Below are 12,541 nucleotides of genomic sequence, written 5' to 3'. Positions count from 1 at the left end.
TCTTTCTGCAGATACCTTTCCCCAGTCATGTTTGAACCAGTTAGTAGAGGTTCCTATGACCCGCAGAAGAGGTGTCGTGCAACTAGAGAATTCGGATTTGTTGTTACTGAATTTACCCGCCAAACTGTTGCTGCTTCCAGAGTGGGAGAACTGCCCGCCATCTTTTTTCTGCAGTCGGACAAATTATGAGACTTTCAGGGTCAAAACTATTTTGTAAAGATAAAAAACTACTACAGACATATTGGATTTATGGTTAAACCCTGCAAAACTAGTGTATAGAGCATGAAAAACGGAAACTATCGCCAAAGACACTTCCTCATTTACACTGCTCTGCTACTGTCGAGGAAGGCTTGAATATTTCAGTGTGAAACCTATCTCCAACTGGGCCGTATCACCACATACCAAATCTATGTAGTAAATACAATTCGTATCCGGCAACATGCAAAATCATTACTTCTGCGTCCTGCATATACTTGTCGACCACCAGACACTCGTACATACACCGCGAAGTCAAGCAGATCCCCCAAAAAAAAACATAAGCACATGGCCCGTATATAGTCCTCGCATCACTAGGTATTTCCCGCGAAGTCGGCCGACGGTATATAATAATGGCGTGTGACGAGGGCCTCCCGTCAGGTAGACCTCTCGCCAGGTCTAAGTCTTTCGATTTGACCCCACTTCGGCGACTTGCGCGTCGATGGGGATGAAATGATGATGATTAGGGAAAACAGAACATCCAGTCCCTGAGCGGAGAAAACTCTCCGACCCAGCCGGAAATCGAACCCAGGCCCTTAGGACTGACAGTCTGTCGCGCTGACCACTTTTTTTTATCTCATTTTGTCCGCTTTTGTTCGTTACATCTGGTTAGGGTGGACGACGTAAGACATCCTTTTTTTTTTTAAGTTCGTTGTTGATCGATTAACTCAGTTTTTTATCACAGAGGGCAGCTAACCCTCTGGCCGAACACGCTGAGCTACCGTGCCGGCACCACTCAGCTACCGGGGGCGGACTGGTCATGAGTCAACTGACCACACACTCACGCTGGCTCGACGTGCGATTAGTGCGCCCTTCACAGACAGCGGTCACTCTGCAAACTGTTATACAAAGGTCGAGCTCATTCCCCTCAGCAGAAAGACTTCACTGTTTCCGGCCCGTAAATCAAGTTTTAGTTTTTGCAAAATTTCGCCACTTAGCGCAGGTTTGTTTGTTGATATCTGTGCTGCAAAGTTTTAACACAGAACAGCATTTAGCACCGTTTTTAGACGTAATCTATAGCGATCTACACACTGCGCAGCTCAAAGTCTTCATATCTATAATAATTAATTAATTATGGGCGATAAATGTTAATAATGATTTGCAAACAATGAAAACTACTGCATGTTAAGTGTATAGTATAACTTAACTAGTTTAAAATACGTTTGATGCCACCCAAAATATTACATACTGCTGTTCTTTACGTCATGAATTTTCTATCGAATTTCATAAGAAATTTTCCCTCAAACTTTGTTTATTGCTCTTTACGGGCTTAATTACTTATGAATCTTGACATATGACTACGGCACTCGATCCGCTATGACAGGATATTTTTAATGAGTGCTCGCTCACCGCTGTAAGTTGTTATTTACTATTTTTATTAATCTTTCAGTATTCGTGATATTAACCGATTTTGAAGTTACTATAACTTTTGCGTCTCGTGACTTGAAATAAAGATCGATCTTTCAGAAGGTGCATATTGCTGAGCAAAATCCACTGCCGCATCGCTCTTCACCATAAGTTACATAGTTTTCGCATAATGCGCGAAAAACCAAACAATGCCCCAAGCTGCAGGCCACGTGGCCGACCGGCGGCAGAGACATCACACCGACCGTTGCAAATCTCGCGCGGGCGCGCCACGCGCTTCCGTGAATCGCGCACCCTGTCGCGCACTCGCTCTCCACAAAGCATTCCTTGCATACTAGACCTATTCATCTAGTGACGGGGTTTGTACCGTCACAATCTACAGACAACACGAGCCGTGTACCTCCTTCCTGGTGGAATGACTGGAACCGCTCGGCTGTCGGACCCCATCCGAAATAGGTGCTACTCATGCATGGTTGTTTTCATCTTTGGGCGGGTTCAGTGACATCTCTGAACAGTCAGAGGGACTGTGTCTGTGATACAATATCCGCAGACAATGTCTGTTTTCAGGAGTTCTGGGAACCGGGGTGATGCTAAACGTTTTTTGATATGTGTAGTTTTGCCGCTGAAAGTCTCATAATTTGCACGACTGCAGAAAAAATTGCGGACTTTCCCCCACACCGGAAGTTGCAGCAGTTTCGCGGCTAAGTTCAGTAAGAGCCAATCAGAATGTTCCATTTACAAGACATCCTTTGTGCGTGGCATAAGAGCCTCTACAGACTGGTTCAAACAAGACGAGGGAAAGGTATCTACAGAAAGTTCTGTGACGTCTGAGAGTAACGTGATGTCTCCTTTGTTCGATTGTTCAGACACACGCCCAAGAAGACCATCCACCTATGATGATATGCTGTCTCTCATCCCCCGTTGTGGCTTTACAGCATCTCGAGACCAGCAGCTGTGGGACAACGAAAATTCACCGAAAATTCCAGCCATTTTCTCGTCTACAGCACAGTGCTTCGTATTCTGTTTGTGTAATTGTTCTGATTTTTCCGTCTGTACCTAGACACAGTGTGTGCTTCGAGAAGTCAGGAAATTAGCGTCCCTGACTCCAGCAGCAGCAAATTTATAACTAAGTCAGCTCACCGTCTCAGGAAAGTGATGAACACCACAGGAGCTGTAGGACTCAGAAATTTTTCTCTCTCTCTGGCAGTGCCTTCAAACAAGCAGCTAAAACTCGAGAAGTTGTGAGCGTACTGTATAGAGTTACAGAGATATTTATTTCCCTTGCCTAAATTGGTTTACATATGTCGCAGGTAATTATAATAGAGTCTTTGGATTTTTATCTGTCAGATTCTTTCACCTTTGCCCATGTTTGACGTGAAAAACGTCGATCTGCGGAATGATTCGGAGTAGAGGATGAACTGTAGTTGCCTGTATAACTCACTGGATAAGTCAGTTCAAAGGTCGGAGGAAATACACGGTACTACCTACAATAGCACTATGTCTAGTAAAATACTATACTCTTCAAACCAACCTTTGAGCTGATAACAACTTTTGCTTTTTTAATGAAAGCATAGAAAATTGTTCCTTAATAACATCAAGAGCGAGTGTGTCACATTGCTCTATACTATTTTTTCCTGTTCACCTCACATGTTTAGTTAGTTTTTGTGTATCAGGTACCATTTTTAAACCATGGGTAATTATTTAACCAGTAAATTTACAACGGTGAGAAATGAAATGTATTCAAACTACTGAAAAACAATGAATATTTCTAACCTTATTGTAAACTAATCCTAAACCTGTTCCATGGTCTTCATGAAGTCATGTGCTAAATTGTTCATGACGAAAAATGTAATAATCGGCGCGAAAAGGCTTTGTGTGGATTTACATTGTATTTGTGCTAAAGTAATATGAAAGCACTTCTAAATTTCTTTCATTTTTACTCTTGTGTTTTTGCTGTAGCACTGTTTCATAAATTCTTATTAATTTTCAAAGTTTTGCAAACTTGGCAAAACTTTGCGTGCGTGTAATATCCAAAAGTACAAGCAGTACAGATAAGTTGTTTATAGCACAATAATAGTCTTCAAAAGAGCTTCCGAATGGTATATCTGCTTCCTGAATCCGACGATTCCTTCTCACAAAGGCGTAGCATCTCTATTTACAGGTTGGTCAGAAACAGTCTGAAAAGCTTGTAAGGGTGTTGCAGGATACGCTGTGCTGAGAAACAGTTGTTAAGAAAAAAATTCCATACGTTGTGCCGTTTCCCATTTATTTAGCATTGAAGTTATCCAGTTATGTCGTTGAGCGCAAATTCAAGCTCTTGACGGCGGTAAAATGCGGTAATGCACAATCATCTGTGGGTTCCTGAGTAGTTGTTCATATGCTCATTACCAGTTAAAACATACCTTTTTCGGGAGTGATAAATTTAACCTAGGTGAGGAAAAGCTACGTTTGTTTCGTTTGAGGAAAGAAAACGAAGAAAAAGTGTGGCTACACTGCATCTGGCAGGCAGCTTGAATTTGCGCGCGCGACGGCCTGATTATCTAATTTCATTGCTAGACACCTCAGAAACGGCGCAACGTATCAAATTATTTTCTGAACAGTTATTTCCCATCACAGGCTCCCCTGAAACACCCTTACAAGCTTTTCAGACTACTTGTGACTATCTAGTATACTGTGGGAATAAATGCTCTCACTGCAAGTCCGGCTGACAGTTGAAGACTGGGATTTTCATCTCGTAGCGTTTCCGTCGCCCCGCACTACGTAGGGACCTGGAAAACGCCACGGGGCTTCGTACTACCCCGTGACGGAATTCCGCAGTTTCGCGCTCAGTTTCTCTTCTCGGATCCTACGGCCATGTAATGTTACAAGCGCCCTGGCGTTATCGTGCGCGAAACGAATTTAAGAGCCAACACTGTATGTAGCAATGGGTGCATGGAGTAAGTACATAATAGACTAGGTGTATTTCCTGGTAGTACGATACCCACATACAACAACTAGGTCGATAAAGTTGTTAATGCACATGCCACATGCAAACATCGGTTCAAATGGCTCTGAGCACTATGCGACTTAACTTCTGAGGTCATCAGTCGCCTAGAACTTAGAACTAATTAAACCTAACTAACCTAAGGACATCACACACATCCATGCCCGAGGCAGGATTCGAACCTGCGACCGGAGCGGTCGCTCGGCTCCAGACCGTAGTGCCTAGAACCGCACGGCCACTCCGGCCGGCATGCAAACATTGCTATAGTCTATGGACTTGCTTGAGAACATTCGGCATGTACCGGTCACCCTGACATCTCTGTACAAGCACAGGCACATTACCTCGAATAAGGGAAAATCCTAAGAGTTTGCTTATCGAGGAAGGAATGGTGTAAGCTCCCTGTACTAAACAGGATTTGGCATCTGGAATGAAGTTACTCTATAGCTGAAGGTTGTGCTACAGAGTAGCGAAGCAGCTGTTTGAGTTCGGTATCAGCTGTGCCTAGGTCCCAAAAGAATTTCATATCAACCACCGAGGTTGTCCCGCAGTAAGGCCATGTATCCATTAACTGATTGGTGTTGGTTGCTGGAAAGGGGAAATAGTTGCTGAACGGCAGTGTAGCTCACCCATGGGCTTGCACTGACGAGGGGAGGCCGCAACGTTTGGAACGCGGATTTACAGCAAACTTCGTATACTCGTAGTACTCCATGAGGACAACAAAATGGGTAAGCAGTAGCGCGTACTTCTCGACCGTTATTGAGAAAATCGCAAGATAGTTTCGGTCAGCCGGCACAGTAGCTCACCGTGTTCGGTTAGAGGGTAAGCTACCCTCTGTAATAAAAAAACTGAGTGAACGGATCAACGAACACACTAAACGGCTGTCATCGGACGTCCACAACGAACGAATCAACGAACAATGTAGAACAAATTGAGATTTAAAAAAATGGTTAGCGTTCAAGCACCGTAATCGATGGATCGCTGGATCGAGTCCCGTTCGTCATTTTTTTTTATTTTCAACAGTCATTTTCTTTACTATTTATATTACAATTGATGTAATGGGAAAAATACGTGTAATCGGATGAAGTTTTATTAAATTTAGAATGTTATTTGGCAATCTACAAATTTTTATTATCACAAATAATATAATATTCACAACAATCGACTAGCAGACGACCGAACGCAGAAAGTGATACTGAAAATGTATGCTTCTCCGTGTCTTCAAAATTGTTGGTATGTAATCGAAAGAGAACGAGAAATTGCTTCTCGTGAAGACGCTATTAAAATACACTCGATACTGCATGACCAATCATCAGCGCCGATATTTAAGGAAATACTGCGTTATGCATGGTTTGCTTCCAAATTATCGAAAGAGAGGTTTTTGAAAATGTTAACGAGGTTTGTTTTTCCACGAAAAATCTCAAAAGGCCTTGCGTATGCGGAAACATAGCATTTATTCAATGCAGCTAGTGCCGTTTAACTTAATGTTTTCCATGTTTTTACGAAAAATATCATCTTGCAACTTTTGCTCGTAATGTCGAAAGCGACGATTAAATTACATCTTTCGAAAGCCGTCTGTGCCGTTCAAAACTTGGAGGTACCAAGTCGTTTCGGGCTCCTTCCAGGTATAAGGGATTTCTCAAATCACGGACAAACATACACTTTCAGTATCACTTTATGCGTTTGGTCGTTTACTAGTCGATAGTTATGAATATTATGTTATTTGCGATAGTAAAAATTTTTAGACTGCCAAATAACAGAAAAATGGTTCAAATGGCTCTGAGCACTATGGGACTCAACTGTTGTGGTTATCAGTCCCCTAGAACTTAGAACTACTTAAACCTAACTAACCTAAGGACATCACACACATCCATGCCCGAGGCAGGATTCGAACCTGCGACCGTAGCAGTCGCGCGGTTCCGGACTACGCGCCTAGAACCGCGAGACCACCGCGGCCGGCCGCCAAATAACATTGTAAATGTAATATAAGTTCATTCGTTTACACCTATTTGTCCATTACATCAATTGTAATATAAATAGAAAAGGAAATGACTGTGTTGAAAATTTAAAAAAACCTCACGAACGGATCTCGATCCAGCGATTACGGGGCTTGAACGCTAACCACTTTTTTAAAAATTGTTCTCATTTTGTTCGATTTTATTCGTTGCATTTGTTATGTGTGGATGTCCCATGACACCCGTTCAAGTTCAGTGCTGAGCCGTTGACTCAGTTTTTTATTACAGAGGGCAGTTAACCCTCTACTTAACACTGTGGGCTACCGTGCCGGCTCCACTCGGCTGCTGCCGCTTCAAGGTAAAAGTGGCCACGCACAGGTATATATTTGACGACCGAAATTATCTTGCGATTTTCTCAGTAACGCTTGAGAAGTACGCGTTATTGCTTACACATTTTGTTGTCCTCATGGAGTACTACCAGTATACGAAGTTTGCAGTAAATCCGCGTTCCAAACGTCGTGGCCTCCTCTTGTGAGTGATGTCGTTAATATAGCAGCTCCCGACTACGGCATCTTTTCGTCTTTTTAGCTCACTGAAAAACCGCAAGTTCCACATAGAAAATAAAATTTGTTTTACTTTAGTGAGGCTGGGCAAATGGATTTCGCATCTCTTCAGGAAAGTCTAAAGGCCCAAAGAACATCCTCTAACGTAGCCCGCCAGACTACTGCTACTTCCTACTGTCGAATTCGGAAGTGTTGCAGAGCTTACTAGCATATCCAATTTTATCGAGGTCACAGTACATTCAGTTATGATGGATAGCTGTGTTCTTACATTTGTCATGTAGAGCGCTGTATCATAGTGAACTGCAAAGATTTTTCTGGAGCAGTGCTGCTTCTTAAATTCCATTTTCTTAAGCTCTTGTTTTTATTCTCTCCTTGGTTCTATGAGTCGTGCGTTCTAGTTTTCCGAGCTTCTTCATAACTGTTTATTGCTCTTTTACGGCACTTATATACTGCAGCCGTTACCTCGGTTTTATCGCCGATGTTATTGTCTGCCTGGGGCACTCGTCTGTTGCGGAAATCAGTTTGTTCGATCAAAGCTCAGTCTCTCAGTGTGGGTTTGCAGATATTTTTTAAGAATGCAAAACTGGTGAGGTCGTCATTACAGACGCTAGGTCGTCTAGATGAGACAGAGTGATTCGAATTCGCAATCACAAAGCGGCATAGGTTATTACGTCAATTGCTTTCGTCCAGGTTTTATAATAAGATCATAGTCCGCCCCAGTAGCTGAGTGGTCAGCGTGACGGATTGCCGTCCTCTGGGCCCGGGTTCGATTCCCGGCTGGGTCGGAGATTTTCTCCGCTCAGGGACTGGGTGTTGTGTTGTGTTCATCATCATTTCATCCCCATCCGGCGTGCAGGTCGCCCAATGTGGCGCCGAATGTAATAAGACCTGCGATATGGCGGCCGGACCTGCCCCGCGAGGGGCCTCCCGGCCAATGACGCCAAACGCTCATTTCCAATAAGGTCATAGTCTCATACTGGTTTCTTTTAATTTGTAAATACGTTACTGGCCATTAAAAATGCCACAAACATTAAATTTGTATGAAGTGTACTCCATGCTTTGATGCGGAATAAATTTCAGGGACATTACACAAAGTAAGTAAAGGTCGTCTACAGTCTGTAAAGAAATAAAGATTACGCAGTTGGTTTTTCACTCAGATATCACATCTGCATGTTGATCGTTTACGAAAAGTTCGTGTCGTGCCTCGTGTGACAAAGAGAAACGTTTATCAGTACATATCGTTCACCGATACCGTTCCTCAGGTTCCTAGTAATCTCACGTCTACGATACGAATATAGAATCTATGGGTTCAGGAGACCGGCCGCAGTGGCCGAGCGGTTCTAGGCGCTACAGTCTCGAACCGCGAGACCGCTACGGTCGCAGGTTCGAATCCTGCCTCGGGCGTGGATGTGTGTGTTGTCCTTAGGTTGGTTAGGTTTAAGTAGTTCTAAGTTCTATGGGACTTATGACCTCAGCAGTTGAGTCCCATAGTGCTCAGAGCCATTTGAACCATTTTTTGGTTCAGGAGAGCCATACTCAACGCTATGCGGGATCTCAGCCGTCCCACACTACTAACTCCCGACGGGATAAATGATCGAGCTGGAACGTTATAGCCGCTTCAAGCACCGGAAGCCAGGAAACGGGCTTGTTAGTACGGGGGACGTTCCATAAGTAATGCCCCACATTTTTTAAAAGGCCATTAATATACATAGACAGACGTCCTTTTTGGTGCTTCACAATTTATGTTTGTTCTGTGAAGTTTCGAAGCGTTCTGGCAGATGCCAGAGTAGTAGTACAGCGTCAAAATGGCGTCTACATACGACTCACTTTATGAGCAGCGTACTGTCATTGAATTCTTGAATGTAGAGAAAGAAACCGTGGTGTACATCCACAAACGTTTGTGTGTAGCGATGCTACAGTTGATAGGAATAAAGTTGAGCGATAGATAAAGAAAATTACAGCCTCAGGAAATGCAGAAACAGAGCTCCATGATCAGCCACGCTAGTGACGTCCTGTCACAGCCACTGCTCCAGACATACAGAATCGTGCGGATGCCATTATTTGTGCCGACCGGCGCATCAAAACTCAACATTTGGCTCTACAGCTGTCGGTCAACTTTGGAAGTTCGTATCCAATGATCGAGACTCTCGGATATCCAAAAAGGTGCTCATGGTTGGTTACACGAATGCTCACAGCGGACCACAAGTTTCACAGAAAGGCCATTTCATCTGAACTGTTGGAGCGTTTTGAGACCGACGGAGAGGCCATTCTGTCACGGATCGTTACGGGGGACGAAAGCTGGGTGCACCTCTCCAGTGCGTGGAGTGGCATCATCCTCATTCACCACAAAAGAAGACATTCAAGACAATCCCTTCTGTCAGAAAAGTCATGGTGACAGTCTTCTGGATTGTGATGGCGCCATTCTCGTGGATTTGGTCCCAAGAGGGTCAACCATCAATTCAGAGGCATACGTGAAGACTCTGAATAAACTCAAGAACCGTTTCCGACGTGTTCGATCGAACAAGAATCCAGTGCAAATCTTACTCCAACACGATAATGCACACCCACACACAAGTCTGAGAACCCATCGCCAAATTGGGTTAGACATCATTGCTTCATCCACCTTACGTTACAGTCCAGACCTGGCACCCTCGGACTTCCATCTGTTTGGGCAGGTTAAAGATTCTCTACGGGGAACACACTTCGAAGATGACGAGAGTGTCAGTCATGCAGTGCAAACATGGCTACGCTTACAGGACAACGGCTTTTACCGGCAGGGAATACATGCTCTTTCACAACGCTGGCGTACGGCATAGAACGTGATAGAGAATACGTAGAAAAATAGGAGATGGGCAAAACATGTTGATGTACAGGGTGATCAAAAAGTCAGTATAAATTTGAAAATTGACACACATGCTTGGAATGACATGGGGTTTTACTGGAATCAAAAAAAAATACAAACGTTCAAAAAATGTACGACAGATGGCGCTTCATCTGATCAGAATAGCAATAATTAGCATAACAAAGTAACACAAAGCAAAAATTATGTTCTTTACAGGAAATGCTCAATATGTCCACCATCATTCCTCAACAATAGCTGTAGTCGAGGAATAATATTGTGAACAGCACTGTAAAGCATATCCAGAGTTATGGTGAGGCATTGGCGTCGGATGGGTTCTTTCAGCATCCCTAGAGATGTCAGTCGATCACGATACATTTGGGACTTCAGGTAACCCCAAAGCCAATAATCGCACGGACTGAGGTCTGGGGACCTGGGAGGCCAAGCGTGACGAAAGTGGCGGCTGAGCACACAATCATCACCAAACGACGCGCGCAAGAGATCTTTAACACGTCTAGCAATACTTTGTTGTTGTTTTTTTGGTTCTAATAAAACCCTATGTCATTCCAAGCATGTGTGTCAATTTTTACGTCTCTATGTACTTTATTCCGTGGTTTATTAAGTTTTCAAATTTATACTGACTTTTTGATCACCCGGTATATTGTCACCAAATTCTGACGCTTAACAATAAATATGTTCTGAGGAAAAAAAAATGTGCGGCATCACTAGTTAAACGGCCCCTGTAGCAAGATAAGTAGCCACATGGATATTTACTTATATTGACCAGAACGGACTGTCAGCACGGTGATCATTAAAACAACCGAATGAAACTAATCTGTGGCCATGTCACTCTCAAGGTTCGAGTGGTTTCACTCATTGTGAGACAGCCGGCTGACGCTGGTACTATCTGTCGGTAACGTCAGTTATATAAATATTTTCACTCAGTCACTGGCTTTGAGTGATCTCAGTTACAAACTTTTTTTACCCTTTCCCGTGGGGGGCGACGGTCGTTGTTGGAAGCGGGCAAGCGGGACCGTTACCGTAGCCTCCTCCTGCTGCTGCCCAGGCCTGGGCAACAGCCGGCGCGGGGAGGTGCCGCGGTGGCCGGCGCGAGCGCAGCTCCGCCCGGGCCAGCGGCGTGCAAATTCGCCTTACAGCCTGCCTGCTCCTATCTCGGCCGTAACCATTCAAGTAGCCCTGCCTGCTACAAAGACACACAAGAGTACGTATTGTGTACTGAAGCGCAGTGGTTAAAGCAGGCCAGTTAGGGTTTCCGCAAGCGTGGCGAGCTACACGGTACCCGTTCACGTTGCTGCACCTAACAACGGGTTGCGCTCTCAGTCCAACATCACTAGCTACGAATATGTTTGCGAAGATAGTTTCACTGGAGTTCCTTTATCGTAACGGTAGAAGCAGAAAAATGAATAAACCAAACTTGAAGGAGAGAAAGGATAAATTAAAAATTAGGGGAAAAAGTAAGGGGCATAAATTTGTCGTCTTGGTAAGTTAGGACCTCTATAAGTCCTGAAAGACTACGAAGACAGCTACAAATTTTTGTATACGAGGGTCGTCCACAAAGTAAGTTCCGTTTGGTTATGTAAAACAAACGCGTGCAGATACAGAAAAATTATTTATTGTACAAAAATCTATAACTGTTAAACTACTTTTCTACATAGCTTCCGAAATTTTGTAGGCACTTGTCACAGCGTGGCACAAGGTTTTGTATGCCATCTTCATAGAAGGTTGCCGCCTGTGTATTCAACCATGTGGTAACATGTTCTTTCAGCTCGTCATCGTTGAAGTGTTAACCACCAAGGACAAAATGGTTCAAATGGCTCTGAGCACTATGGGATTTAACTTCTGAGGTCATCAGTCCCCTAGAACTTAGAACTACTTAAACCTAACTACCCTATGGACATCACAAACACCCATGCCCGAGGCAGGATTCGAACTTGCGACCGCAGCGGGAACGAGTACTAAGATTTAGTGGATGACAGGTGTAAGGGAATGTGTGCTTAAGGGCTTGAGGTCACTTCGCAGCATGCAGATTGAGCATTAATAAAACCGAAAAACTTCAGGGATGGATTTCTGACTGGAAATGGACGACAAAAGGTCCTATGAACATGTGTCCGAAAATACATCGTTGCCACGGTAGACAGTGCTGACGAATGGCTGTTCCTCTGACCAAGTGCCATGCGTTTCTTGCGTGTTTCAGGCTGTGTGATTAACGCAGCGTACTGTAAGCAGCAGAATGGGCCGGTATTCATGTCGAAAACAAGCCGAGATGGTGTTTGTGTACGGCCAAGCAGATGGAAACGGTCGAGAGGCCAAAACAAGTACACTCACAGACACCAACTAACCTACACACCATTTCAAGCTCTTTTTGGGCGGTTGTGTAATCATGGGTCCTTTCAGACAAACGAACGTGCTGGAAGGCGGCGGAATGTGCGTACACCAGATCTGGAGGACCAGGTTCTACAGGATAGTGAGACGAACCCTAGTACAAGCTCCAGGCAAGTGACCTGCCAGCGTGGTGTAAGCCTAAGTAGGATTATGTGTACCCCGCATGACAACCATTACTATC

This window comes from Schistocerca piceifrons, chromosome X, assembly GCF_021461385.2.
Source record: "Schistocerca piceifrons isolate TAMUIC-IGC-003096 chromosome X, iqSchPice1.1, whole genome shotgun sequence".
Lineage (NCBI taxonomy): Eukaryota > Metazoa > Arthropoda > Insecta > Orthoptera > Acrididae > Schistocerca > Schistocerca piceifrons.
This window is presented reverse-complemented; position numbering follows the sequence as displayed.